Below are 7,064 nucleotides of genomic sequence, written 5' to 3' on the forward strand. Positions count from 1 at the left end.
GGAAGTTTGTTAAATCGAGTTTTGAATATTGTATTTGATTTGATGTTTGAAAATATATACGCATTGTACGGTATGTTTTCTGTAAATAAAATACACAATTTTTGCTACTCTATATATGTATATTACTGTTTCTCTGCTGATTCTTTGTTCATTGACAATCACGTCATTTGATTATGATAAATAGGAAACTGTAAATCTATAGAAAAGTTCATATACGACGGTTAAACACAGTAACGACACTGTGGTTCATTCAACAACCATAACAGCCCACTCTAACCCATAACAGTGGGCTACCAATATATTATCACTGTATAGTCGTGAAACTTAAATTGACGATTGATATTCCTCGCAACGAACGGAGCGGCGTGCAGCGTCTATTGATCACTTTAAAATCCACAGCCAATAATCAAAAACAGTTCAGAATCGGATCATTGAACTATTTTATTTACCCGCAGTTTTATTGAATCATTTCAGAAAAACATTTGACAATTGAGTTACAAATATGAGTAAATAAATTCCGGCTTTTTCAACTTTGTCAGTCGATAATCTGACAGTGTTTCGGGTTCATTATCGGATAGTTTCCATACCACCACAAGTAAATCCGTTTAAAACCCTTATCTATGCCGATTAGGAACAAAATCCGTTTTTACATTTGTTACTGCAACACTCGGCACTCCAGAGACATATCCCGGATTTTACTGTGCAACCTATACATCCAAAAAGCATGATATTGGCAGGGGCCTTTTTTAAGTGACACACTATTTTACTTGAATTAAAAGAAATAATTGGTTGGGATAATAGATGTCCCTCGTAAACAACAAATCTATTTTAGTAAAATCAGTGTAAATGCTATTTATCAAATTAATTCGTTATATCGATAAACAACTAACACATATTACTGATGGAGGCGACTTTCATTTTTATATTATTCATATAATTCTAAGAAATTGTGAATTGTAAATCATTTCACCAGTCGTTACTCACCTGAGGGCCACGACGCGCCACTGCCCACAAGCATAACAATAACACACATTCGAGTCATTAGATAAGTAAGCATGATCCTGACCTAGAATTTGACATAAATATGTAAGCATTTTGACATTTTTGGAAACCCTAAATTCTGGTTACATATATAGTGATAGCCAACTCATTCATTTTGCAGAAAAGAATCCAAAAATGTGAAGATCTATTAACACCATCTGTAATCACTATCATTTATCACTCTCTATAACCTTAACCCTAATTCTTGATTCATTTTTTCCAGCTGATCTAGGTGAAATATTTAAGTTAAGTAATTTGCCCATTAAAACAAGTTCTGGACAGGATATGATTAATCATTAATATGTTTTTACAATCTAAACAAATCGTAGAACCGTTAAAGGGCAATTGCCATCAAAATTGTACTTTCCACGATTTCTCAACCAGAAGAAACTTTAGTATACATATAACGACCTGAGATGTGACTTATTGAAAAAAAGAGCATGAATTAGCCGTAATAGTTAGCGGAATAGTCATCTAATTATCCTTCACTCCGTGCGTATAGTTCATATTTAACCCGCAGGTGGCGCTATTTATGATGTTAACTATGATAATCAACACAAGCACGTGTGCGCGCTAGTAGCGTAGCCTATGAATAATCGATATAATAAGCACCATTTGTTCACCGTATTCACAGACCTAGAGCGCTACTCACTTATATGCCATTTTCATGTCATATACAACGGTAGCAACATTATACAATGATAAGAGTTTGTTAATTCAAATCACTCCTAAAACGATAAAATATCGCATGAAATGTCTTGTGAAATGACTGGAAGCCGTCGGTTTAACAGTGTAATTATTTTTATATTATTGCACCTTTTTTACCCAAACTAGGATGCATCTGCAAATGTAGGCATACGAAAGGTTAAATTCCGTGTTTGTTCGGTTCCGGCTAAAAGTACAAATCGACGGAATTACGAAATATGAAGCGAAATAACGGAACTACGAAATACGAAATTTTGCGAGAAGTGCTTAATTACGAAATGAAATACAAAGAAATGGTCATGAAATACGACCATACTATTGACAAATGCTCATAACGCCACGGGATGTCAAAGTTTTGCGGTACATGTAAATGATCTTTTGAAATTATTCAAGAATTTACATTCTTCAACTGGATGGTTTTTAGCGTATTGGCCTTTTGAAACGGTCCACGGTGTGGAACCCCGTCACACTACATCATTGCGTATGTTTAAGCCAGCTCCACGAGCCAGCTCTTCGCGCTACTGTAGCAAAAAAATTCAATTTAGTTTCGTATTTCATTTCATAATTAAGCAGGACCCGTGAAAGAATGGCCATTTCGTTTCGTAGTTTAGCATTTCGTGACGTATTTCGTTTCGTACTTTAGCATTTCGTTATTTCGTTTCATATTTCGTAATTTCGTAGTTTCGTACTTTAGAAGAACCATGTTTGTTCTTGTTTTTCTCATACAACTATCCGCGTCATCTTTAGAAAAAAAATTAAATTAAGTGAAAGTAAATAAGCTTAAAGGATAAAGTATATGGCATTCATTTTGCTTAATCCTCATTTAAACCCTAACCCTCAAGACGATCCAAAAGGTTAACGAAGACAAAACTATGATATTGGCTAGTTTAGACAAACGTTTGCTGGATGGAAACCCACTTAATATTGTGGAATCGATAGATTATATTGGTAATCTAAATGAATCGTTGGTCTATGCGATAGGTATACAACATTTGAAATTGTATATTGTTTCACTGAAAATCAACGTTTGAGTATGAATAATAAAGATATGAATATTTCATGACTGCGCTCACCTTAGTCGCTTCTTCCAACGTATTCAACTCTCTTTTTCTTCAGCCAGTACGGTCGACGAATAACACATTTGGTGCCTTGTTTTATACATTTGGACTCATGAAAAATAAGCTTATGATTGCACAGCTTGATATAGATTGAAACTTATACTGATGTTTTGTTATGGTAAATCGATTCGCATCTGGCACTTCCACCTGTATCACTATGTACTCTCGCAGAGCCGTTTTTCCAATAAGTCCTCAGAAAACCAGTTTATTCAATGATAATCAATTTTCGCGTTTCTGAATATTGATTTCTCACATGCTGTCCTAATACTTCGATGAAGCACGGTGCGTGTATATATCATCATCTAACTAGAAACGCACCGGTCTTACACCTGAGTTCATTCGAATTTCCTACTCGTTTTTTGTAGAGCGCTAGGTTTGGTCCAAACTGTCAAATACCACACACTTTCTTCACTCGTATCGCGTCATATTGATCGTCATCTGGTCATCACTAAGAGTGAATTTTGCCCTGAACAAAAATGGTAGAGAAAAGAATCTTTGAGGAATGATTCTGTCAGTATGATAATATAATTAACATCTTCGAACTATTGATCAAAGGGGGTACGAAACTAACTCATTTGCTTCGATTTATTTTTGCAAATAAGCTGAACAATTTGATAAGTCAGCATTATGTAGAAAGCAGGACTGAATTGCCATAAACCGTATGTCCATAACATAAATCATAATTTCTTTTCGTATTTGAAGAAAATTTTTCAATTTTTAACAATATTCACGAATATGTGTTTTACTTCTATGAAGGAGTATCTGTAAACTGATTCATATCGTCACAGGTAAAAAGAAAGATTATGAAATCGCGTAACGACGAATATGATTCATTTGTTTCACCGATGAATTTAAATAGTCAATACATGCTGCAATATAAACTATTTCATACACGCAATTCTTCATTCATATCCATTTTTGAGTTGCTTTAGATAGCACCAGAAGGGTTCTTTTTAAATTGCACTCTAGCAATCTATCCAGAAACGCATTGAGTTTAGAGGACTTCAACTCTGTAGAGCAGCCACTTTGTATATACTTATGACGCCTTGGTGCATCCGATATTCGTTACAAGGCCATTTTTTCGTCTGGTTATAGGCATTCCGCTAATTTGACTGATAACAACTTAAATGAAAATCGATTGATAACTTTGAAAATAATAATTGCCCATGGGCCAAGAGGTTTTACCACAGCCTTATGAAGTGCAGAGATGAGATGAAGTCGAATTTCATAACTTGTAAACGATCGATAGAGAGATGCAAATTTTAACTGTAAAAAAATGTAAGGTTTGTCTGACAACTTTTCAAATTCAAAGGCTCCCACCGACTGTCGAGTTTTCCTATCGGTACTTAGCTATTTTATGCAAATACATGTATTATTGTTATGACTTTGCTTTTTCGGATGACATTCTGGACGACAACATACATGTATATCACTTCTAATATTGAGCAACCTATTTCAATCGAATGATTCTCTATATTGTTGAACTAATTTCAATGAAACAATTCCCGTTTTCTAAGGATAAAAAATATGTTACTATAGTAACTATTGCGACTTGTGCATGGGGAACGTAGCAGGACAGCGATTACCACACGGACAGCCGCGCACCCTACCCCGGCAGGGATTCGAACCTTATGCTGTGTTTTTCATGAGTTGAACTTTTGTAAGTGGGACTGATCATTTTGAGATTTTACAACTTGGCATCATATTCAAAACGAGGGGATCATCTACATATTCTCTTCCTAACAAGAAAGGATTGACATATACTTGCAGTAACGGCCTCAGTTATAGGTAGTCCAATAAAGCCTTCTAATCGAGATGTTGTATATTAAATCAACCGCATTTTAACGACGCATTTTTGTTGTGAAATTTATGCCGAGCGTTTTTGATATTAATCATTTCAGCAGTGGTACGTATATAATGATAAGTGGCGATCAATAAATGACACGTCATTATTAATACACGTCACAATTATTCGTTGAATACGATTTCCACTAAATTTAGTCAACTGTTTCATCTTAGTATCTGGTTTCCGAACTTTCTGCTCGCAGAAAAATCCACCGTGAATTAATGAGCGATTAATATGGATCGATTCTGAAGTTTCCGATTCGAATCGATTTAGACTGACTGAACATCCATATAAATTTCAATCAATATCAAGCTGTAAAAATCACCGGTCGGTGTAGTTTTAATTTGTATTGGAAACGTATTGAACATTGCACGAAATTTATTTTGTTATTCGTCGACAGGTCTGGTCCGAGAAAACGGGATGCTTTTATTTCGAAAATAGAATAAATAGAAGGAAAAAACAAGGGTAAGCCCGGCGATGAACTATTCAAATTTGTCTTATTCATAATCATATTTTGGAACTGTATGCAATTAATTTATACATCATATCAGGTTGACGATAGAAGTAGAATAAATCAGTTGTTTTATTTATTTCATCATATTAAGTCAGATTTAAACTTGTCTAAAATAGTGAGTGTCCTATTATGTCAATTTTGCGTGTTCGTAAATATAGATAGATATACAGTCTTAACGAGATGATGAAATATTAGTGACGAAATATTCAAGGGTCATAATTGATATGTGCGTGTCCGTATTTCAAATGAATATAACCTTGTAAACCACTATTAATCTTCAGCTGATTATTCGATGATTCAATTAGGAATAGATCTGTTGACAATGCCCATCGATTTTGATAAAATGAAGGTAAAAAAATGGAAAAAAATAAATGCAACGTCTTTCATTACCATTTTATTTTGTATTTAAGAGAGAAGGTTGAAATTAATTAAAACAGTTTTTTAGATGGAAGAACCAAAGAAAATACAAAATACACAAATGCAGTCACTTCAAAGACGGAACTTTTTGTGAAGCGATTTTTGATTAATTAAGTTCGCATGGAACGAGTTAATGGGCCCATAGTCGAAATCCATGCAGTCTGAATAAGGCATTAAATGTATGGAAACTATTGTTAATCTAGGAAATGAATCTGCAGATCCATGGCCTTCTCGGCCCAAATCTTCAGTCACAGCCATTAGGCCTACGGCAATCCTACAACAACATCGTCGAGAACCTCATTTCATTTCATTTTGGAGGTGTTTCATGCAATTGCAGATGTTTATGAAACGGTTTTAGGTCCACGTGATTCCTGATGATAAGCTTTTGTTCGATCTGTTCATTGTTAATATCGAAAACAATACAGAAATGCCGTTTCATTGTTCGAGACCATAATTTGCATGAAGATGATTCTTTTTGAAATAAATTGGGGTATAGTGATGTTTCTTTTTTAAAATAAATTGGAGTATATAATCATTTAAGTTGTCACAGATTGATCAAACCGGATAAGTCAACTCCCGGAAGTTAACTGTAGTATTAGGCCAAATCATGTGTAAACCTGATTCAGTCAGAATGATTAGGGATATTCTATCAACTTAATAAAAATTTGACTGTATAACGAACGTGTTGGAATCCGTATCCAGTAACCTGGATTAGCAGCTCAATTTTTTGGGTTATAGGCCAACTATTTTATTTGATTGGCGTGTCGTTTCATACGATGCCAATCGTCTTACAGCAAACTAGAACACTTTCATGAGGCTAATGCCCTTGGAATTAGGATCTACCGTTTCATCGATTTAAGAAAAGCACTGACTACAATGGAGTGAAAATTCAAAATCAGAAATATAGCTGCAAAGGGTTTTCTGCACAGTCTTAGAATCCTGTTCAACGGTGGATTTCAACAAAGCATTTGATAAGGCTCAACATCAGCCATTACTAAACAGGCTATTAGGAAACAGTATCAATGATAGGTCGCCCAAATGGCTCAGCAGTTATCTCTGAACGGAAACTTGTAACCGAAATCAACGGAACGCCTCATCTTGGAATGAGACGGTCTAACTAGTGGAGTAACGCAAGGTAGTATCCTAAGTCGTGTTCTGTTTAATGTCCTGACAAATGACAAACACAGTAATCCAAAATATACCAGACCGAGTAAATTTCCAAAACGACCTTAACACACTGTTCGACCAAAAAACTTAATGTTCCGACAAAACCACGGGCGACAAAACCAAAATTATGAATTGTCGCGGGTGACAAAACCAAAATATTGAATTGTCACGGGCGATAAAACCAAAATAATGAATTTTCGCGGGAGTTAAAACCACAATAATGAATTGTCGCGGGCGTTAAAACCAAAATATTGAA

At 35.0% G+C, this 7,064-nt stretch overlaps 1 long non-coding RNA gene across 1 annotated transcript; it reads right to left on the minus strand.

Moving 5' to 3' along the window:
• Positions 1–522: 522 nt before the first annotated feature.
• Positions 523–2,871, minus strand: LOC141914315 (uncharacterized). Its single transcript, XR_012620768.1, has 3 exons — positions 2,820–2,871; positions 985–1,066; positions 523–707 (listed from the first exon to the last, which is right to left on the minus strand). It is a non-coding gene; the product is annotated as an uncharacterized LOC141914315 (long non-coding RNA).
• Between the last annotated feature and the right edge of the window lie 4,193 nt (positions 2,872–7,064).

Source organism: Tubulanus polymorphus, chromosome 12, assembly GCF_964204645.1.
Source record: "Tubulanus polymorphus chromosome 12, tnTubPoly1.2, whole genome shotgun sequence".
Classification (NCBI taxonomy): domain Eukaryota; kingdom Metazoa; phylum Nemertea; class Palaeonemertea; order Tubulaniformes; family Tubulanidae; genus Tubulanus; species Tubulanus polymorphus.